We start from the raw sequence: 24,779 nt of genomic DNA, 5'->3' as shown, positions 1-24,779 counted from the left end.
ACTTGACCCATTCCGTTAGCTTAGCACTTGATCGTTTAGTTTGTTGCTATTGCTTTCTTCATGACTTATACATGTTCCTATGACTATGAGATTATGCAACTCCCGTTTACCGGAGGAACACTTTGTGTGCCACCAAAGGTCACAACGTAACTGGGTGATTATAAAGGTGCTCTACAGGTGTCTCCAAAGGTACTTGTTGGGTTGGCGTATTTCGATATTAGGATTTGTCACTCCGATTGTCGGAGAGGTATCTCTGGGCCCACTCGGTAATGCACATCACTATAAGCCTTGCAAGCATTGCAACTAATGAGTTAGTTGCGGGATGATGTATTACGGAATGAGTAAAGAGACTTGCCGGTAATGATATTGAACTATGTATTGAGATACCGACGATCGAATCTCGGGCAAGTAACATACCGATGACAAAGGGAACAACGTATGTTGTTATGCGGTCTGACCGATAAAGATCTTCGTAGAATATGTAGGAGCCAATATGGGCATCCAGGTCCCGCTATTGGTTATTGACCAGAGAGGTGTCTCGGTCATGTCTACATAGTTCTCGAACCCGTAGGGTCCGCATGCTTAACGTTTCGATGACAGTTATATTATGAGTTTATGAGTTTTGATGTACCGAAGGAGTTCGGAGTCCCGGATGACATCGCGGACATGACGAGGAGTCTCGAAATGGTTGAGACGTAAAGATCGATATATTCGACGACTATATTCGGACATCGGAAAGGTTCCGAGTGATTCGGGTATTTTTCGGAGTATCGGAGAGTTACGGGAATTCGCAGGGGAGTATATGGGCCTTATTGGGCTTTAGGGGAAAGAGAGAGGAGAGGTTGGGCGCACCCCCAAGGCCTAGTCCGAATTGGACTAGGGGGAGGGGCTGCGCCCCCTCCTTCCTTCTCTTCTCTCTTCCCTTGCCTTGACTCCTACTCCTACTACTTGGAAAGGGGGGAATCCTACTCCCGGTGGGAGTAGGACTCCTCCAGGGCGCGCCATAGGGGCCGGCCCTCTCCCCCCTCCTCCACTCCTTTATATACGTGGCCAGGGGGCACCCCATAGAGACAACAATTGATCCTTGAGATCTATTAGCCGTGTGCGGTGCCCTCCTCCACCATAATCCTCAATAATATGGTAGCGGTGCTTAGGCGAAGCCCTGCGATAGTAGAACATCAAGCTCGTCACCACGTCGTCGTGCTGACGGAACTCTTCCCCGACACTTTGCTGGATCAGAGTCCGGGGATCGTCATCGAGCTGAACGTGTGCTAGAACTCGGAGGTGCCGTAGTTTCGGTGCTTGATCAGTCGGGCCGTGAAGACGTACGACTACATCAACCGCGTTGTGCTAACGCTTCTGCTTTCGGTCTACGAGGGTACATAGACAACACTCTCCTCTCTCGTTGCTATGCATCACCATGATCTTGCGTGTGCGTAGGAAATTTTTGAAATTACTACGTTCCCCAACATTAATATCCCTTAGTTGCCAATAGGACCCCGCTGCCACGGGAGGGTAGGACAAAAGATGTCATGCAAGTTCTTTTCCATAAGCACGTATGACTATATACGGAATACATGCCTACATTACATTGATGAATTGGAGCTAGTTCTGTGTCACCCTATGTTATGACTGTTACATGATGAACCGCATCCGGCATAATTATCCATCACTGATCCGGTGCCTACGAGTTTTCCATATACTGGTTTACGCTGATTTACTTTCCCGTTGCTACTGTTACAATCACTATAAAATACCAAAAACATTACTTTTGCTGTCTTTACTTTTGTTGCTGCTACCACCACTATCATATTATTGTGCTACTAAACACTTTGCTGCAGATACTAAGTTTCTAGGTGTGGTTGAATTGACAACTCAGCTGCTAATACTTGAGAATATTCTTTGGCTCCCCTTGTGTCGAATCAATAAATTTGGGTTGAATACTCTACCCTCGAAAGCTGTTGCGATCCCCTATACTTGTGGGTTATCAAGACAAATTTCTGGCGCTGTTGTCGGGGAGCATAGCTCTATTCTTTGAGTCACTTGGGATTTATATCTGCTGGACACTATGAAGAACTTGAGAGATCCAAAAACCAAGATCTATCCCTCAACTACGAGGGGAGGTAAGGAACTGCCATCTAGCTCTGCACTTGATTCACCTTCTATTATGAGTAAGTTTGTGACACCTACACCTGCTTCTGCTATTCGTTCCGATATGTCGCATGTTATTGATGATGCCACTTCTGCTATGCATGATACTTATGATGAAACTGCTTCTACGCCTGATACTACTGTGCCCCTTGGTGAAGTTCTTGATGAACAAATTGCTAGGGCTAGAGAAAAAGAAATTATTATATCTGAATACGATGATGATAGTGATGATGAAAATATGCTTGTTATTCCTGAGGGCTATCTTTTTGATATGGAATCTTCTACCGCTATTTTAGCTTGCAAAGATAGATATGATCTCAAGAGGTTATTAGTTAAATGGAACAAAGAATCGCTTAGAGATAAAATGAAACCCGACCCTGCTTTTGCTACTTCACCTATTTGTGTTCCTGATAAGGATTATGAATTATGTGTTGATCCTGATATAATTACTTTGGTTGAATCTGATCCGTTTTATGGCTATGAATCTGAAACTGTTGTGGCACATCTTACTAAGTTAAATGATATTGTCAGGACCCTGATTCTAAGTCACACCGATCTAGCCTGTAACACCTCATATCACTTTGCGGCCTCACGCACGGTATTCCCACGGGTGTCGCCTTACCATGGCCCGGGACCGTTTGTGCCTTTTGGCTCACGTATATGATAGTGTCGCTAGCATCCATATGACAGAGAACCCGGGTCGACATGACTAGTCGTGAACCCAAAGTGGCACTAACTTACGGGGACAGGCATACATGAATCAACATCGAGCATGTCGGTCAGCAGCGTGTGAATCCGGGCTGTAGCACTGGGCTAACAAGACTCCGGGAACCCGGGCTGTAGCAGGCTAGGCAGGACTCCGAATGTCACCGCGTGACATTTCCCCGAAGGGACAGACACAGGAACGAAGTGAATCACATGCCGGCCAGTCAAGTGTTCCGGAGCTGTAGTGCTGGGCTAGCAGGACTCCGGTGAACCGGGCTATAGCGGACTACTATGGCTCATCGAAGCACAAGACTACATTTCCCCATAAGAGAGGCTACCAAGGATAAACAACCAGGTTGTCAGATCCCACACATACCAAGCATTTCAATCATACACACAATATTCTTGATATGTGTAAATACAACATGGCATCACAACATAACTCTACGACTCAAATATTTATTCATTAGGCTCCGAGGAGCGAGATATTACAAACATGGGTCTCATGACCCAACATTCAGAGCATACAAGTCAAAGCACATGCGGAAGCTTAACATGTCTGAGTATAGACATCTACAAATGAAAAAGGCTGAGAAGCCTGACTATCTACAAGACCCTCCCAAGGTACAAGATCGTAGCTGAGGTAACAAGCTAAACGTCGAAGTCCACGTGGAACTACTAGCGAGACTGAAGTCTCTTTGCAAAACATAAATTAAGCAAACGTGAGTACAAATGTACCCAGCAAGACTTACATCAGAAGTAACTACATATGCATCGGTATCAACAAAGGGGGTGGTGGAGTTTAACTGCAGCAAGCCAGCTTTGACTCGGTGGCTATCCTGAACTACGACTGCCAGTAACTCTTTTGAGGCGGCGCACACGAGTCCACAAATTCACCATACCAATACACCACTATGGATCCGCTCCCGTCTCCCTGCGAGAACGCCATCCATAGCACTCACGCTTATCTTGCGAGTTTTAGAGTATCCACTTTCACTTGTCTATGAACTATGCAAGGGGTCCAAGTTTCCATATCCGAGGAATCCGGCTATTCGAATAGATAATGATAACCTTGCAGGGGTGTACTTCTTCACACACGCTCTCGCCACTTATCGCCCCGTACACGTCATGTACCTCGGCAACCTTCAAGCGGAAGCCGGGCAAGGGAGTCGGCCACGACCTGACTAACCAACAAGTCTCTAGTCCAGGTTTATCGCCTATTCGGGTTCCATCTGCAAGGAGGTCTGGCCGGGGTGTCGCTCACGGCCCCAAACGATGTGAGCAGGGTTCCCAAGCCCACCATCCGGGTGCCACTTGGTACACCGTGCCACTGTGCCTAGTCTGTCCCAAGCCCACCTGTACCGGGTGCCACTTGGTAGACTACTAACACTACCTACAAACACCAGAAACTAGTTGCAACTCCTGGACAGAGATCGTGTTGATTAATAAGCCGAGAGGGGCCGAGTTACCGGAACCCAATGTGTGGTAGTAACTGTTCATGGATCACAAACACAGAACTCAGTTCCTGAGAACGGCTGCAATGAGACAACCCACCATGTACTCCTACATGGCCTCTCACCGCTACCTTTACCAAATCGTGTTCACACACTTAGCTCTCAACGGTAGGACATGTTCACCACATTCCAATTCATCCCCGATGAATCAGACCTGACTCAACCCTAAGCAGTAGCAGGCATGACAAACAAACATGAATGAGTAGGCACATTAGGGCTCAAACAACTCCTACTCATGCTAGTGGGTTTCATCTATTTACTGTAGCAATGACAGGTCATGCAGAGGACAGGGGTTCAGCTACCGCAACATGTAACAGTTGAAACGTTGTTGTCCTAATGCAGTAAAAGAGAGCAGGAGCGAGAGAGTGGGATTGTATCGGAATGAACAAGGGGGTTTTGCTTGCCTGGCACTTCTGAATATAGTATAGCTCTTCATCGGTGTCATTGATCTCATCGCCGGAACAACATCTACCAAAGGGGGACAATTACCGGCAAACAGAGAAGGACACAATCAATGCAATGCAACAATATGATGCATGATCATGTCATGGTAATATGCTTGTGTTTTGGCCTAATGCAACTAGCAACACAATTAAATGAAGTTGATTTGAACCCAAAGTTCAAATTCAAACTCCACATGTGGTTATTTAAATGTCATTCATTTTATTTGTCCTAAACAGTGGCCTTAAGTTGTTCTAACATGCATGAAAATGGTACAGATGGATATATTGGATTTTTCTGATAATTTTTCATATATAATTTATTTAATTCTGAGCTACGGTTGATTTTATATGATTTTTTGAAGTTTGTAACAATTTTTGGAATTTTTTGAATAAGTTTAAATGCAGAAAATTCTTTACTGCGTCAGCATGATGTCAGCAGGTCAACAGACCCGGTCAGGTCAAACCTGACGTGTGGGTCCTACATGTCAGTCTCACAGTGACTAAACCAGTTTAATTAAATGTAAACTAATAAGTTAATCAGGGTCGGGCCCCACATGTCATTGACCCATAGGGTCAATTAGGTTAGTGCTAATTAGTGGTTAGGCCTAATTAAGCTAGAGCCATGTCAGCATCGCCGGATCTACGCCGGCGATGGCCAAACCGACGGTGAGAGCTCGCCGGACTCGCGTTAGGGACGGCAGTTCGTCGCGCTGCTGGCACCAGGGAGGTCCTCTCGCTCGTCCGCATCCAAAGGACCGGACAGGAGGCCGCGGGGTGGCCAGAAACAATGTCGGTGACGAGGTTTAGCGGCGGCCGAGCTCGGGCTCGAGCGGGTGCGGGGTTTCAGCATGAGCTAGAGCAAACGGCGCGCGTGCTTGCTTCCCGGGGACGCAATGAGCATGTTGGTGGTGCTGGGGCGAACGGGAGAGTGCAGGAGCATCGAGCTCGTCGGCCATGGCGGCGGCCGGAGTTCAGGCGCAAGTGGCGCGGCGGCTACAGCGTGCGGGAGGAAAAACGGAGGGAGGGAGAAGAGTCCGTGGCTCACGACGGTTGCGACGGCCGCCGAAGTGGGCTTGGGGAGGTCGGAGCTGAGCGAGGCGGCGTGGGGGATCTCTGGCGACGGTAGTCGGGGACGGGCTCGGTGAGGCCATAGGAGCGTGCCCGGCGTCGAGTGGCGGAGCGAGGAGGTCGAGGACGTTGAGGAGGAGCTCATGGACACGTCGTAGGGGTGAGGGAATGGCTCAGGGAGCGGCAGCGGCGAACGGTGGTGACGGTGGCGCTCGGGTGTGGCGCGGGGGGAGAGCAGAGGATGGGGAGGAGCGCCGAGAGAGAGGAGGGGAAGCGAGAGGGGTAGAATGCGCTGTTGGGATGAAGGGGAGCTCACCAGCGCGAAGCAGGAGCTAGCACGGCCGGCGTCGTGCTCTGGTTCGCCTCTGCCTTCTGGCAGGGGTAGAAGACAAGGATGCCCTTGTGGGCTGGGCCTCCTGTGCTAGGCCAGGTGGTTGTGCCGGGTGGGCTATAGGTAAGCACTTCTCTCTCTCTTTTAATTTTGTTTTTCTATTTATTTGCTCTGTTTTAATTTAGTAAAAATACTAAATCATTTTATATATTCCTGAAATAAATTGTGGGCACTGTTAAAATTACTTCCAACAACCCTCAACCACTTCCAGAATTATTTGGGCATTTTAATATAGTTATAGCATTTAAATGCCCAAATTCAAATACTTTATGATTTAATTCAAAAATCCAAATTGATATAGAAAAATGTCACCATTTTTGTCAGAGGTGCTGGACCAATTCAAAAATGATGAACATTTCTAAAGGGCATTTTGGGATCATTGAAAAGATTTAAGTTTGAACCTAGTTGAATTTCATTTGCTGCTAGGGTTTATCATCCCCCCATTTCAAAGTTTCATAAAAATTTAGACATGATGCATGGAGGCTAAAGCAAGACAGGCAAGGCCAGAACTGGGCTGTGACAGATATAGCTGCCCTGTTCACTAATGATGAGAGATCGCGTTACTTCTATATACTCAAAATATTTCCGTTCTCATTAAAGGGTGATGCTAAGATATGGTTTAATTCTCTTGATCCTGGTTGTGTGCGTAGTCCCCAGGATATGATTTATTACTTCTCTTCTAAATATTTCTCTGCTCATAAGAAACAAGCTGCTTTGAGGGAAATATACAACTTCGTGCAAATTAAAGAAGAGAGTCTCCCACAAGCTTGGGGGAGGCTTCTCAAGTTACTTAATGCTTTGCCTAATCATCCTCTTAAGAAACCCGAAATACTTGATATCTTTTATAATGGACTAACCGATGCTTCCAGAGATTACCTGGATAGTTGTGCTGGTTCTCTTTTCAGGGAAAGAACACCGGATGAAGCTGAAATTCTATTGAATAATATGTTGACAAATGAAAATAATTGGGCACCTCCTGAGCCACCTCCTGAGCCACCTCCTGCTCCAATTACTGAGCCTATTCTTAAACCAACTCCGAAGAAGAGAGGTGTTCTATTCCTCAGTCCCGAAGATATGCAAGAGGCAAAGAAATCTATGAAAGAGAAAGGTATTAAAGCTGAAGACGTTAAGAATTTACCTCCTATTGAAGAAATACATGGTCTTAATATACCGCCTATTGAATAAACATATGATCTCAATTCTTTATTTATTGAAGAACCTCCTAATCCTGATATCCCGACACAGGTAGTAAAGGTAAATTCTCTCTATAGATATGATAAAGCTGAAGTTCCTCCTACTAAAATTGCTAGTCAATGCTTGGATGAGTTTGATAACTTTATGTTTAAGCAAGACGACTTCAATGCTTATTTTGGTAGACAATTAAAATAAAATGCTTATATGATTAGACTCTTGGGTGATTATATGGCTAATATTAAAGGTGAACTTAAACTTGTTAGCAAACATGCTTCTATGGTTACCACTCAAGTAGAACAAGTACTTAAGGCTCAAAAAGAAGTGCTTGCTTAGGAACCTTTGTATCCTGAAGGCCACCCTAAGAGAATCGAGCAAGATTCTCAAAGAAATAATATTGATGTTCCTAGTTCTTCTAAAAAGAAGAAGAAGAAAAATGATAGAACTGTGCAAACTTCTAGTGAACCTATTGCTGAACCACCTGATAATCTGAATGATATTTCTATGTCTGATGCTGAAACACAATCTGGTAATGAACATGAACCTAATGAAAATATTAATGATGATGTTCATGATGATGCTCAACCTAGTAATGACAATGATGTAGAAATTAAACCTGCTGTTGATCTTGATAACCCACAATCAAAGAATCAACATTATGATAAAAGAGACTTTGTTGCTAGGAAACATGGTAAAGAAAGGGAACCTTGGGTTCAGAAACCCATGCCTTTTCCTCCAAAACCATCCAAGAAAAAGGATGATGAGGATTTTGAGTGCTTTGCTGAAATGATTAGGCCTATCTTTTTGCGTATGCGATTAACTGATGTGCTCAAAACAAATCCTTATGCTAAATATATGAAGGATATCATTACTAATAAAAGAAAGATACCAGAAGCTGAGATTTTCACCATGCTTGCTAATTATACTTTTAAGGGTGGAATACCAAAGAAACTTGGAGACCCCGGAGTACCTACTATACCTTGCTCCATTAAAAGAAATTATATTAAAACTGCTTTATGTGATCTTGGAGTCAGTGTTAGTGTTAGGCCTCTCTCTTTATATCGTAGACTTGACTTGAATAAGCTGACACCTACTGAAATATCTTTGCAAATGGCTGATAAATCAACTGCTATACCTGTCAGTATCTGTGAGGATGTGCCTGTTGTGGTTGCAAACGATACTATTTTAACGGACTTTGTTATACTTGATATTCTCGAGCATGATAGTATGTCTATTATTCTTGGAAGACCTTTTCTTAATACTGCAGGGGCTGTTATTGATTCAACAAAGGCAATGTCACTTTTCATGTTAATGGTAATGAGCATACGGTACACTTTCCGAGGAAACAACCTCAAGTTCATAGTATCAACTCCATTGGAAAAATTCCATCAATTATAATTGGAGGTTTTTAATTTCCTCTTCCTACTGTCAAAAAGAAATATGATATACTTATTATTGGGGATGTGCATATCCCCGTTGAGGTAACTTAGTGTTATTCGAAATTTCTCCGGTTTCATGATTATCGGAATGAGTTTGTTAACAAGACTTGATCAACCTTGTTAGTGGATTCTTTTTGATGAGCATGAGATAGATGAAACTAGAAGCACAAACTTCTGTACCCTCTCTATACTTTTTGTTAATTAGTAGAAATAAAGTAAAAATAATATTTTTATGTCTGTTTCCTGACTTATCCGTGCAATATAAAAATATCCCGAAAATAAAAGTCCTCAGAATGACATGCCAATTTAATATGATTTTTTCGGGAATATTTGAGGATTTAGTGTGCAAAAATTACCGCAGGAGGAGCTGCCACCTGGCCACGAGGGTGGTGGGCGCCCCCCCTTTAGGGCGCGCCCCCTGCCTCATGGGCCCACGGTGGCCCTCCTCCACTTATCCCAGCACCCTTCTTCTTCCTCTGTCTCGCACAAACCCGAAAAACCAACTCAAGCACGAGTTCCAGTCACTTTTGCTGTGATTTTCGATCTCCTTGCTCAAAGCATCTCTCGCAAAACTGCTTGGGGAGATTGTTCCTTGGTATGTGACTCCTCCATTGGTCCAATTAGTTTTTGTTCTAGTGCTTTATTCTTTGCAAATTTGTGCTGCATAGGTGACCATGTTCTTGAGCTTGCATGTCAAATTTATATGGTTCCAAGTAGTTCTAATGCTTGATATAGGCTCTAGGCACTTGTAGGAGTAGTTGCTATCAGTTTTATTGAAGTTGGTTCACTTTTGTTTGAAGTTACTAAAAATTTCATAATTTTTCAGAGAAAAACAATATGCTTAGGAAGATGTTCCAAGGTGGTTCCTCTAAGAAGCAAGGACCCAGGATTGCTATGTGCGATGCTGACAAGGATCCACCAAGAGACGCTCCAGTACGGCCTTGCGAATGGCCGTCGGAAAATTTTATGGACCGTGCGGGAATTAAAGAAGAATTCAAAGCATATTTGCGCAATGCCGGTCTTGAGGATTTTGAGGCTAACAAATGCCCCCAGTATCGTGATCTCACAAGTTCATTTGTGAGGAGGTTTGAGTATTCATCTTCGCATAATTCTCCTTCAGTCATGTTTGATCTCTATGACAAATCTTATACCATGGACTTAGAGGATTTCACTTCTGGTTGCAAACTTCCATCATGGGGTAGTGTTAGGGATCCCCTAAATCTGAATTTAGAAACTTTCTTGCTAGTATAACTGTGGGGGAATCTAGAGATATAACGCAGGCTACCATAGGGAGCATTCACTTTCCTGCTATACATTATTTTGCTCTCTTCATTGGTAGATGCATAAATGCTAAGGATGAAGCATGTCACATGTGTGTCCCTGATCTTAGCATTTTTAGGAGTGCTGTGTTAGGAGACCAATCTTATCATATGGGAGCCATTGTAGCTCGTAGGTTGCGTCATAATAGACATAATGGAGATTTCTTTGGAGGAATTTATGCAACCCGCTTAGCTCATTTTCTTGAGATAGACATTCGTGAAGGTGATACGGAGTTGCATCCTGCATATTTAGATTATAACTCTATGGCTTCGCACTAGTTTGTCGAGAGGCTTGAATCACCTCTTTTATATCGTTTAATTTTTGATAAACGACGTGTTTTCCGTATTACTCTCCCTGCTCCTGCCTTCTTTGATTCACAGACAAAAAGAAGATATGTTATTACCAGAGAGGAGGCAGAAGAGTACGAGAGGAGAGCGGAGGCAGCTCGACTCCACGCGGCAGTCTAACTATTAGTGGGATCCGGAGATGATTGCCAGCCAGTGGCAATCGGAGCCTTCTTCTTCCTCATCACAGTACGACCTCAACAACTATTATTATGGATATCAGCCAGGCCAGCCGTGGCCATAGACCAACTTAGGCCAAAAGCCTAAGCTTGGGGGAGTACGTATTTCTCACTGACATTACATTTATGTTCACACACACTCATTGCTAGATGTCGGTGCTCATACTTTTTCACTGTAATATCCATGCTAGTTTAGTTTCTTTTTCCTGCTTTCTTCTTGTGTGTTTGTTAAACCTTAAGAAAAACCAAAAAAATAGTAGTAGTTTATTTTTCTGTTGTAGTAGTAATAATTAAAAAGAAAACCCAAAAATATTTCTCGTTCTTCTTTTGCTTGTTGGGAGCTTTCCCGTGTAAATAGTTTTATTTCTTTTCTTTTCTTTGGGGGTCAGTAGGAGAAGACCATAATTAAATTGTTGAAGTGGCTCTTATATGCATTATTGTTGATTTAACCAAGAGCTCATATTGCCTTGTCTTCTCCTGTTTATTGAATGCTCGCAGAGTCCAGCTTAGTCCAATGCACGTACACTCTTATTATTATTCACACCATTCGGTCGTGCAAGTGACAGGAAATTATGATGATATATGATGGACTGACTGAGATGAGAAAAGGTGGTATGAACTCGACCTCTTTTGTTTTTGTAAATATGATGAGTCCCTCGTTCTTGATTCAGCTTATTATGAATAAACATGTTTGCAATGACAATTAGAGATCATAGTTGCTTGTGCCATGCTTGATTAGCTATGAGTTATAATGGTTTACCTTGTGTGCGAACATGCTATTGAGATGATTATGATGTGGTATGATGGGGTGGTATCCTCCTTTGAATGATTTAAGTGACTTGACTTGGCACATGTTCACGCATGTAGTTGAAACAAATCAACATAGCCTTCACGATATTTATGTTCATGGTGGATTATATCCTACTCATGCTTGCATCCAATGTTTATTAATTTTAATGCATGTACATGGCTGTTGTTGCTCTCTAGTTGGTCGCTTCCCAGTCTTTTGCTAGCCTTCACCTGTACTAAGCGGGAATACTGCTTGTGCATCCAATCCCTTAAACCCCAAAGTTATTCCAGATGAGTCCACTATACCTTCCTATATGCAGTATCTACCTGCCGTTCCAAGTAAATTTGTATGTGCCAAACTCTAAACCTTCAAATAAACATTCTGTTTTGTATGCTCGAATAGCTCATGTATCAACCAAGGATGTCCTTATCTTCCGTGTTAGGCAGGTTATCTCAAGAGGAGTGGACTCCGCTCCTCACTCACGAGAAAATGGCTGGTCACCGGGATGCCCAGTCCCATGCTTTATGCAAACTAAATCAAAATTAATTGCAAATGAAACTCCCCTGGGACCTGATGTATGTTGGAGGCACTCGTTGTTTCGAGCAAGCCATGGATTGATGCTTGTTGGTGGAGGGGAAGTATAAACTTTACCATTCTGTTTGGGAACCGCCTATAATGTGTTTAGCATGGAAGATATCGCCATCTCTTAGTTGCTACATTGACAATGAAAGTATACCGCTCAAAATACAATTTATCTCTATTGCAAAAATGAGCTATGACACCTCTACAAATCCATGCTTCCCTCTGCGAAGGGCCTATCCATTTACTTTTATGTTGAGTCATCACCCTCTTATTAAAAAGCACTAGCTAGAGAGCACAGCTGTCATTTGCATTCATTACTATTAATTTATATCGGGTGTGACTATGATTGGATCTCTTTGACCATGAATTACAATGTCTAGTCAGTCCTTGATCTTTAAAGGTGCTCTGCATTTATGTTATGCGGTCTCAGAAAGGGCTAGCGAGATACCATCTTCTTATATCATATTATGATTGTTTTGAGAAAGTGTTGTCATCCGAGATTTATTATTATGGCTTGCTAGTTGATTATGCTATTGATATGAGTAATTATGAGACCTGAGAATTATTGCAAATGTGGTTAGTTATGATCTATGCTGAAAACTTGAATACTGGCTTGACATAGTTACAACAACAAGAGCAAACAGAGTTTGTAAAAGTTTTTCTTTCTTTCTTTCAGTTTGTCAACTGAATTGCTTGAGGACAAGCAAGGGTTTAACCTTGGGGGAGTTGATACATCTCCGTCGTATCTACTTTTCCAAACACTTTTGCCCTTGTTTTGGACTCTAACTTGTATGATTTGAATGGAACTAACCCGGACTGACATTGTTTTCAGCAGAATTGCCATGGTGTTGTTTTATGTGCAGAAAACAAATATTCTCGGAATGACCTGAAACTCCACGGAACATTTAGAAAAAATAAAAAATCCTCGCCAAAGATGAAGACCAGGGGGGCCACACCCTGTTCACGAGGGTGGGGGCGCACCCCCCTAGGGCACGTCCCCCTACCTCGTGGGCCCCCTGGATGCCCTCCGACGCCAACTCCAACTCTATATATTTGCTTTTGGAGAGAGAAAAATCAGAGAGAAGAAATCATCATGTTTTACGATACGGAGCCGCCGCCAAGCCCTAAAACCTCTTGGGAGGGCTGATCTGGAGTCCGTTCGGGGCTCCGGAGAGGGGGATTCGTCACCGTCGTCATCATCAACCATCCCCCATCACCAATTTCATGATGCTCACCGCCGTGTGTGAGTAATTCCATCGTAGGCTTGCTGGACGGTGATGAGTTGGATGAGATTTATCATGTAATCGAGTTAGTTTTGTTAGGATTTGATCCCTAGTATCCACTATGTTTTGAGATTGATGTTGCTATGACTTTGCTATGCTTAATGCTTGTCACTAGGGCCCGAGTGCCATGATTTCAGATCTGAATCTATTATGTTTTCATGAATATATGTGAGTTCTTGATCCTATCTTGCAAGTCTATAGTCACCCACTCACTACTAGGGAAAACCTTATACATAGAAATTTAGCAACATCGCGAGTTAAAAAAGGGCGCTAGAGCTAGATAGCAGTAGCGGTTCAGAATAAACCGCGCTGCAGATACGATTCTAGCAGTAGCGCGTGTGCCCGTAAAAGCGCTACTACTAATATTCCCATTGCTGGAACATGGGCTACGCATAGCAGTAGCGGCCTTGCAGGAGGCGCGCTACCGCTAGGGCATGAGTAGCAGCGCGTTTCCCTGTAACAGCGCTACTGCTAATGGAAATACAATAAAATGAAAAACAAATAGAAAAGTAAATGAAAATGAAAGAAACAGAAAAAGGAGAAAGAAAAAAAATAAAATGTAAAGCAAAATAAATGAAAAAGCGAAAAAACAGAGAAAGGCTTAGCTGTAGCGTGTGTTAGTAAGAGGCGCTGTAGCTAACGCAGCTGTAGCGGGTTTCGAGGACCCCCGCTATAGAAACAGAAAAGGAAATAAAAAAGAGAGAAACTTACATATGTATAGCAGTAGCGCGTTTTGGAAAAAGCGCTATAGCTACCTTAGCTATAGCGCGTTCTGCGAAACGCGCTACCGCTAGTTTTGACTTAACCAAAAAACCGTTTCCCCCCCCCCCCGGCCACCACTTGCCTCCCAAATCTCTCGACCCACCCCGCCGCCGTCTCCCCGATTCGTCGTTGCCCCACTTCACCGCCGTCTCCTGCCGACGTCGACGCCCCCGGAGCCACCAGAGCCGTGCGCCGTCCACGCCATCGGAGCCGCCCCCAACGCCACGGAGCCGCGCGGCCTCATCAACGCCACCGGAGCCGCCGTCGACGCCACCGGATCCTCCCTCGCCAGAACTGCCTCCCTCGCCGTCACCGGAGACGCCCCTGCCTCCCTCGCCACCACTGCCTCCCTCGCCACCCGGAGCCATCCTCTGTAAGCCCCCACCCCTCCTCTCTCTCTCTCATGCATAGGTTAGCTAGTTTAATTATGTTAATTATCTAGGTTAGGGCAAAAATTTAGTTAGGGCTTTGACAGAGAAGTAGTTAGGTTAACTAGTTTAATTAGGTTAATTACCTAGGTTAGTGCAAAATTTAGTTAGGGCTTTGACAGAGAACTAGTCAGGTTAACTAGTTTGATTAGGTTAATTATCTAGGTTATTTAGGCAAGTTTTATTTTAAAGATGATCCCTTCCTAGACTTTTATTGTTGATTATATCTTTTCATTGAAGTGGTCATGTTGTTTGTGCCCAAGTGGCTTTGTTGTTTCAATGAAGCTGAGTGGCCTATATATATTTTGCGGGAATGTTGATTCATTTCCGTTCCGGCAAATTTCAGGTTCTCGATTTGTCCACTTTTTAGCAAAGGTCATGCCGAAATTTTCCGTGAATTTCGGCATGACTTGTGCTACAAACTAGGACATATCGAGTGCCCGTGTGATTTGCCGCACCAGGAAGGAGTCAACGTTCCTGCAAAACAATAGGCCTTTTTTATGTCATTATTCATTTTATTAGGTCTAGAATTAATTGACTAGATTTAATCATAGGAAACATGGCTAGCAACGATGAAGGACAGGGTTCTGGTGATTGCGACGACGCCTATCGGGCGGCAGACGAATTTTTTAGCCTTACCGATGATCAACCGATGTTATTGCTGGGCCCACCGGTGGCATCGGGGACTGAGACCGACACGCAGACCGGTGCTGAGACTGAGACCGGCGCTCAGACTCAGACAGGCATCGAGACCGGCGCTGAGACTGAGACCGGCGCTGCCTCGGGGAGCGGAGCCGGTGTAGAACCGAAAGCAAAGAGGCAATGGGTTCCTAACAAACTCAGGACTACTAGAGTGGTGGTCACGGAGGTGGACGACGGCAATTTTGAGCCAACGGCGCCCGAGGAAGCGCGTCGATGCTACGGCAATCAAATAGGCTGCATCGTACGGACAACCGCCACCATCAACGATGAGAAACTACAGAAGATAGAAAATATGAGGAGCTCCCTCCTAAAGAAGTTTCACCAGATATTCTTGTTCCCGGGCCGGAATGAGAAGGATTATAAAGATCCAGATGAGGACCCGGCAATGAAGAAGATAAACAAACACGCCATGACCAAGTTTAGCGACGCGTTGGCCGCCTGGAAAAATCGAGTGAAAGCAAGGATCATCGACAAGAAGGAACCCTACTCCGAGATTGTAAAGGATAATCCGACAATCACGGAAGAGCAGTTTCAAATATTCAAGGAGGCTTGCGAGGCCGAAGATGCCAAAAAAAGTCTAAGTACATGAAGGGGCTTCAAGAGAGGAACATTGGGAGCCACCACCTCGGAAGCCGTGGTTACGGCGGAAAGAGGTCCAAATGGGCCAAGGAGGACGCGGAAGCCGCGAGTCTGGGCATCCCAGACCCCTTGGCGGAGTTCACCGTCCCGCAGGAGCGTGACGTCCTCAGGGCCCGGCACCGTTGGGACCCAGTGAAAAAGGTTTACGAGACAACACCGGTCATTACGGAGTTCATGAGACTGCTGGTAATTTTAGTTTCTGATCAATTCGACTGCACACGTTAGTCATATTTGTAAACGATCGTTGTGCCTTTTGCAGAGAGAGCAGCACAGGATTGCGGCCGAAAGCGACTCGCCGTCTGAGGCATTGGCGAGGCCCAAGTGGGACACTCCATTCAACCGGGCGTTGAACATATTGAAACAACAACCGGTGGATACTCGACCGTCGTATGGACGCGTGCACGGTGTCGGAGATGGCGCCACGTGGAAGAAGTACTACCGTGAGACCACGGAGGAGAGAAAGGAAAGACGAAGGTTAAATGAAGAAAACATCGACAAGAGGGTTGAGATTGCGGTTGAGAAGAAATCAACTGAGACAGTCGCAACAGCGGTAGCTGCCGCAAAACAGGTGGCTTTAGATATTTCTACTACCTTGGTTCCGGCCGTTTTCAATTGGACCAGGCAAAATCCAAAAAAAGATGCAGCGGACTTTCCCCTTGCTGACTTCTTGGCGGGGAGCAGCTCGACTAGCGTTGCACCAGCACCTGCAGCTGCACCTGCTCCCGCACCGGCTCCCGCACCGGACGTGCTAGGCGGTGCTTCATCTTTGGCTGAGCTCGACGCCCTCACGGTATCTGTCACACCGGCCCCCTTCAATATAAATGTATAATCTCCGTTTTCGTTGCCTTTCGGATGTCTCACGTCGCAGACTTTTCTTTGCAGGCCGACGAAACCCCGTGCACCATATTGTACACCATCGGCGACCAGAAGGTGGACGTGGGGAAGGCGACGATAATGGAGCCGAAGGAACCATTGTTCCACAGCCGGCCGATCCCCTCGAACGTCTTCAAGGTTTCCGTGGCCAGTGTCAAACCGGGCCACGAGAATTTGCCTCCTCCAGTACTACTGGGGGATGACGACGAGACACCGCGGCGGCTTGGTGATTGTTGCAATGCTGGGTGGGTCCTGTTGTGGCCAAAGAGTCTGCTTCGTCTGGAGGCGGCCGGGAGCACACCCACGAGCACGCAGCCTCAACAAGGTATGAACATCAACACCCCACCTACCCAATTATCGTCGGGTGTCAGGTTGGGTGATAGCGGACGGGGTAAGGAGGAGGCTCCATTAGTCGCTGATGACGTCGCCATGGATGAGGATGAGGACGACGATGGCGCTGCTGAACAGTATGTCTATACTGGCGCCTCCTCAGGGTTTGAGCGTCATGAGTCGGTGCCTGAATTGCCGTCTCAACATATTATGGACGACCTTCCGGTAGTAAAGAAGTTTAGGAAGAGAGCGAGGAAAGGCAAAAAAGCTGTTTCTATGATCCAGCCGCCTCAGCAGCCTTGGCTTCAGGACCGTATAGATATCCCCGGTGCGGATAAATGGCATATCCCCGGTCAACCAATCCTACCTGCAACAGCGCTACGGGCCAGATTCGGCGATCTAAAGAGACTTCATGACGATGTGCTGCGGGTAGAGAAAGACCTCATCGCCTCGAAAGATCCAGGATACCCACTCTACGTGGTTAACGTTCCGCGGCAAATGTCGTACGTCGACAGCTTCCCCGCGGATAAGTTCTTCCTCCGATTCGATTACATATTCGACATGTTTCACGTGAAGAAGCTGGATTTTACGTTTGTCCGCCTTTATGCCTTGCACATGAACTACATCATCGGGGTTGAGCAGATATCTCATATCTGTGTCGCTGACCCGTACTACATGCACGAGGGCTTCTTGGGAGTCTGCGCAAATCACCGTGAATACGCGAGGGATTACATCGTCAATTTCATGCTCGCCAATAAGGACAAGGAGGCGATTCTCGTGCCTTATCATCCCGTGTAAGTCATCCGCGCTGCTATCCTTCCTTCGATTTCAATCATTCATTTGCACGGTGGAGGCTAATTAATTTGAGGACTTATTTTGCGCAGCGGCGGGCGCGCCGTCCTCATCATCCTCTACCCCCGATTCTCCCACGCTCTTTACTTGGACTCGTCGAAGAACATTCACAAAAAGGATTACACCCACATCAAGGATGTTCTCGACAGTGCTATGTTTTACTACCAAGCAAGGGGTGGAGAGGTCAGGGACAAGAAGAGAAGGGGCGGCAGGGTCGCCTTCGGCCATAAGACCGACTTCTGCTGCATCCAGCAACCGAACGATTCTCTTAATGATGGATTCTATGTCCTACACCACATGCTAGAGTACAGACGGGATCACCAGAACCTTCGCATGTCACCTAGATCCGGTGATGCCCATATTCTGCAATGGGCAAAGGACATAGGAGATATCGAGGATCATCGACTTCGAGCTGAGTTCTATAACATCCAGCGCGAACTTGCCCAAATCATCATGAAGGAGGTCGTCGGAAAAATAGGGATGTTCTACGGAGAAGGACAAATGTCGCGGGAAGACGTCCGAACATGGATAGCCTCTCAGCGTCTCGACCTGAAGCCTTTCACTAGGCTCGGGGACTACCTCCCTGACTTGGATGGATGGAACGACATGTTGGAGTGATTGTCGATATATGACAATGTGTCCGTTTAGTCCATACTTTCTGTATGACAAAACTTTGAGTTATGCACGGTGAAACTTTATTTGTGATGTAATTAAACCGTCCTCCTCCTCGACTAGCGAAAATCACTCTAGTTAGGGCATTTTGGGGTACGATGAACTTTGTTATTTATGCTTATGATATGTTGTTTTTATTTTTGCCAAGTCTGTCTCTTTCTGTTGCTCAACTATATATGTTGCATATCATCGACTCATGTGATGATGCAGGTGCATAGATCATAGATGGCGAAGAAGTGCTATGCCAGGAGTATATATACGACAAGTGGCCGGAGTGTCAGGCCCTTCCGGTTTCCGAGCGACAGGCAGTAGTTAGTTTAGAGGTTCACGCTAATGCGAAAGAGGGATACGAACTCATGTTCTCAAAGTGATAGCTCTTCTCGCGTATATCATTGTTTAGATGGATGACGATGTATTTGCATATCATTCGAGACTTGTATCGCTATTTTCGAGATGATGACGAGAGACCACTTTGTGTTGGATGATGATTATGATGATGACATGATTTGATGAGACTAATTGTATGTATATGCTATGATTACATTTGTATGTGTATGGTATGCTAAAGATTATTGTATAAAGCCTATTCAAATACAAAACAAATATGCAGGAAAAAAACTAATAAATAAACTAGTAGTAGCGAGGGGGGAAATTTAGCAGTAGCGCCGCATTGTCAGTAGCGCGTCCCAGCAAATAGTGCTGCAGATAATATCAGTAGCACCCTTTCCCAAAGAGCACTACAGCTATTCATGTATAGCAGTAGCGTGGGACAATCAGCGCTACTGCTATACGTTAGTTGTAGCGCCTTATTAGTAGCGCCGATGCCCGCGCTACTGAGAGGCCCAAAACCCTCGCTGCTGGTAGGCTTTTCCCTAGTAGTGACTATGTGTTATGATCCGGCAACCCCGAAGTGACAATAATCGGGACCACTCCCGGTGATGACCATAGTTTGAGGAGTTCATGTATTCACTATGTGCTAATGCTTTGTTCCGGTTCCCTATTAAAAGGAGGCATTAATATCCCTTAGATTCCAATAGAACCCCGCTGCCACGGGAGGGTAGGACAAAAGATGCCATGCAAGTTCTTTTCCATAAGCACGTATGACTATATACGGAATACATGCTTACATTACATTGATGAATTGGAGCTAGTTCTGTGTCACCCTATGTTATGACTGTTACATGATGAACCGCATCCGTCATAATTATCCATCACTGATCCGATGCCTACGAGTTTTCCATATACTGGTTTACGCTTATTTACTTTCCCGTTGTTACTGTTACAATCACTACAAAATACCAAAAACATTACTTTTGCTGTCTTTACTTTTGTTGCTGCTACCACCACTATCATATTACTGTGCTACTAAACACTTTGCTGCAGATACTGAGTTTCTAGGTGTGGTTGAATTGACAACTCAGCTGCTAATACTTGAGAATATTCTTTGGCTCCCCTTGTGTCGAATCAATAAATTTGGCTTGAATACTCTACCCTCGAAAGTTGTTGCGATCCCCTATACTTGTGGGTTATTAGGACGCAGAAGGGCGGCCAGGGGCGTGCCCCGAGCTGTAGCTGGCGACGGGCGTCAGCGGCAGAGGAGGCGGCGTCAAGCGAGGCAGGAGGTAGCAGCGGGGCGAGCGCGCGCGGGACGGACGACGAGCGCGGTGACGACGCTGGGCAAGCGACACAGCGAAGCGGGGTCAGGGCGGGTGGCGTCCGGGCGAGGCGCGTGTGCGCGCGATGGCGCGTCTAGCAGGGGAGGCCAGTGCGGAGCAGGAAGAGGGGAAGGCGAACGGGGCTCACTGCGGGTCATGGGGTTCAAGGCAGCGGGGCTCAGGGAGGAGATGGAGATGACGGGGGACGTCCGGGAGGCAGGCCGGCGAGGGAGGTGTGGTCGAGGCGGCGAACGGCTTCGACGGGCGGGGATGATGACGACTGGGTTCAGCATCGGCGCGGGCGCAGGGCGTCGGGGGCGTCGATTCCCCCGACCGGATCCGTGTAGGAGGGAGGGTTGAGGAGGCGGGCAACGGCGAGGTAGCGCCGGGCGGCGTCGGCGAGGTGGCGACGGGGTCAACGCGGCGGGGTGGCCTAGCGAGCGGCGACGAGGCGCCTGCCCCGATTCAGATCGAGGGGATGCAGAGGGGAGTAGGGCAAGCGACGTGGGAGTGGGGGGAGTGGGTGGACCGACCTAGGTCACAAGGGGAGTGTGGTGGGTTGTAGGCGCGGTTGGGCCGGGGGAGGGAGTAGGGCCGGCCTGGCTGGGCCATGGCCCAGTTGGGCCGAGGGGAGTTCTTTCTATCTTTTTTTTTTGTTATTCTTTTGTGTTTCATTTCTAGTTTTCTTTTATTTTTAGTTTTGTAAAATTTATCACTAGCACCTAACTTAGTATTTGTAAATATACTACCGCCACATTCATCCTTAACCCAAAATAATTTAATATTTTATGAAATTCAATAGGCATTTATTTCCCTTTATTTAATTGTTCTAACTAGTGTTTAATTACTTTAGAGCCTTTATACTCTTTATCACAGATTGGTTTTCTCACCACAATTATCTATGATTTATCCGACACATTTAGAACATTTTAGTTTTACTTTTGGAAAACTTTTGTTGTTTGCCTTAATTTCAAATTTGAATTTGAATCGGTTTTGAACTAACGTGAGATTAACAACAGCAACTATGATGACGTGGCATCATTAACGCAGGATTACTGTAGGTAATTATCCGGGCGTCACACCTTGGTTATTCCACATCGGTGTAAAACTGACAACAGTGGCCACTATGACAAGCCATTACATGTCAAATCAATATATGAAAGAAACTAAAATCAAGTGCCAAAGTAGCCAAACCAATTCAAGCAGCATTTCTTTTTTCTTTGAGAAGTACCTCTTTTGCACAGGTTGCTGTATTTTGAGTGGTCCAGTGTTATGTTATATGTATATATTGTGCTTGACAGTAGAAATTTCTTCTACCTCTTGCTGCGTCAGTGTGCTTTTTTTTCTGGTCAAAGTTAGGCATTAACTTCAGTTTACAACTTACAGCAACTGGCTTCTCATGGATTGTTTGACGTATATGTGAAGGCGACGGGTGACACTCACATTGATGATCATCACTCGAATGAAGATATTGCTTTGGCAATTGGAACGGTGATTGTTGCTTTCCTATCCTATTATTAATATTAACTTGACTCTTGTACTTCTACAATAGTTATATGAATTATTGCTTACCAGAAGTTAGGATATCCATTTTGACCTCATTGCTAATTTGCACGCCATGTTTACCTCACAATGGACTGTCCTGAATTTAGTCTTCTGCAACCTGTATATACGAAAGTTTGCTGGGATGACTGTTATTTTATTGTACTTTCAGGCGTTACTTCAAGCACTTGGAGATCGAAAAGGAATCAACCGGTTTGGGCATTCTACAGCACCACTTGATGAGGCAGCAGTTGAGGTTATACTGGTATGCATAGCCATCTTGTGTTTACATATTATGAATATACAGTTTTTTCAGACTCATCTATCTCACACAAAAATGAAGAGTTGAATGATAATGAAAGAGCTGCAATGATTTTACTTCATATCTTGGCTTACCTATTTTTTGTTCCATAGTGGTGATGCTGTCAATTGTTGTCACAGTGAATATGTAAATCTCTACTAATCAATTGAGTTGCGCCTTGTTGAGCATATATGCTTGTCGGTCATTTCTTTCCCCCTTGTATTCAGGATCTATCTGGTCGACCTCATTTGAGTTGCGGCTTAAGTATTCCTAAAGCGCAGGTTGGCACATATGATACACAGGTAATTTGTGAAGTTTCGCAGCTGTTTTCAGTTTTCTGCGACGTTGATTACAAAAGCCTTTGATGTTCTGTTTCTGTATGTCGGACTTGAGAAATAATATCATTGTCACATCTGGCATATTCAGTTCAAGTTTATCCCTCCAATTTTTTTACATTCAACTCTTCCTCTCTCCAGTGAATAAATTTTGACAAATCTTAACAAGACATATTTGTCGTTTTTAGCTTGTGTGATGAGATCTTGGTACCTGTACATTCCTGGTACCAACTTAGGTGAATAATAATTTATTTGTTTTTGTGGCAGCTTGTTGAGCACTTCTTCCAGTCTCTTGAGAATACATCTGGGATGACGCTTCACATCCGTCAGGTATATGTTGCTTCCGTTTCAATTGAAATCCTCTCCCACAGCAGGGTCAATAATGTGATGGCTTTCCTCTACGATGTCCCCCAGATGAAGTTAGCTAAATTGGCTTAACCCTGGGCTCTATTTTTTTGTTCCTTCCGAAGCTTGCGGGGAACAACTCGCACCATATTATCGAGGCATGTTTCAAAGCATTTGCCAGGGCCCTTCGACAAGCAACAGAATGCGACTTGCGCTGACGTGGCACTGTTCCAAGGTTTGTCCTGAGTCACTGCAAATATAGTTCAGGAAACTTTGTACAGTGCATACGGTTATAGCCTTATAGGTGTTTTAGAAACTATCTCATAGATGTTTCAGAAACTATTTCCTGCCACAAAATTCTTTAAAAAAGAAGCACTTAGCTGTTGGATGATTGCTGGTGACAAGGACCTTAGAAGCATACATAATCTCTAGTGATTTATCATACATTGGCTGGCATTCCTGAGTGTATCTTGCTCGACGTGCCTAATCGCAGCTCAAAAGGTGTTCTGTCAAGGTCGTAGTGTTGTTGCAAGATCAAAAACTGGATGCCCGCCCGCCTGGTGCCGCGATAGGAGGGCACAGATGGACGGTCTCCTTCTACATCTCTGTTGCTACTTGTGCTGGGAGTGGGAATTGGCGTGCCATCCTCTTCTCAGGGTTTATTTATGTTGCTACCACAGGCACTGCAATTCGGTCTGTTCCCAGGACGGACTGTACGTCTGATGATGAAGAAGTGCAAACAGCTTGACATTCTGAAAAGAGATTACGTCTACAAATATGGATTCAGGATAGGTGCGCGTGGTGTCGTGTCTGTAATAATGAGCTGACCATTCATTCAAAAGAATAAAATGATGCAACACTTCTTCTTCGGTACAACGCCCTGGACACATCAACGGTTCAGATTAAAAGATACCTTTTTGTGAGAATAAGTGAGTAGGGGTAGGATGGAAAATTAAGGTGGGGGATGCGTACCGCGGCGTAGCGAGGCGCGTGCCCGTACGGCCCGCTCTACGCCCGTACGTGGGCGGTGTACGCCGCGTGAGGAGGAGGGCGGGCCCACGCGTACTAAACCTAATCCATTAATTCGGCGCGGATTAGGCGAACCATTAACGCCGGCGCAGTGAGTTGTCCCGTCGCCAGCGTCGGTCCGCGGGTGGCGCGGATTCACACGCCATCGCCTGCCGCGCGCCTGCGCACGCCACCGCTTGACCGCCCACGCACGCCGCCCTTATTAATCGCCGGCGCCGATTCGCACGCCGCCGCCTGCCCTTTTGCGCCCTTGACCGCTCGGCTGCCCACCGGCATTGATCGCCGGCACCCCCGCCCCACCCACCACTACGCCCTATAAAAAGCGCCTCGCGCGCTCCGTCGGCTCGCACACCGCCCTCGCCTTGCCTCTCCTTCTCCCCTTGTCGCCGGCGTCCTCCTCTTGCGCCCTTCACCTCCTCGCGCGTCGTGCCTCTCCCTCTCGCCAACGATGACCCGCCCCAACTTGACGATGGAGGAGGCGGAGGAGCTCGCCCACTTCGGCATCCCCGCCGCGCCCGACGTGCGCCTGCCGGCGAGGTGGCGCCTGAGCGTCGACGGCGTCCCCGTTGCGCCGGTGCCCGAGGTCGGCACCCACCTCTTCGCCCGCGCCGTCGGCCTGTACAGGGCTCGCCTGTCGCCGGAGGAGCTCGCCGACCCCCAGTACGCCCCCAACAACCCTGGCTGGGCGGACCGCCTCGCCGACGATCAGTTGCGGCGTCTCCACGCCTACGCCGGCCCGCGCCCGCCCACGAAGCACAACCGCGCGCGGCGGCATCAGCTCTGGGACGGCCGCACCTTCGAGGAGGTGGTCGCGCCGTACCGCACGCAGGCGGTCGCCGGCGTCGTGCCTGCTCCGCCGGGGGATAGCTGTACCGCCGCGGCGAGGCACGCTCGACCCGCGCCCGCCTCGACTT

At 46.3% G+C, this 24,779-nt stretch overlaps 1 pseudogene; it reads left to right on the top strand.

The window, feature by feature from the left end:
* The window catches only part of LOC123184692 (imidazoleglycerol-phosphate dehydratase 3, chloroplastic-like), a 37,684-nt pseudogene extending 14,327 nt beyond the window's left edge, over positions 1-23,357 (top strand).
* The last annotated feature ends 1,422 nt before the right edge of the window (positions 23,358-24,779 follow it).

Source organism: Triticum aestivum, chromosome 2A (assembly GCF_018294505.1).
Source record: "Triticum aestivum cultivar Chinese Spring chromosome 2A, IWGSC CS RefSeq v2.1, whole genome shotgun sequence".
Taxonomy (NCBI): Eukaryota; Viridiplantae; Streptophyta; class Magnoliopsida; order Poales; family Poaceae; genus Triticum; species Triticum aestivum.
The sequence above is the reverse complement of the archived record's forward strand: the minus strand, read 5'-3'. Positions and strand labels throughout refer to the sequence as shown.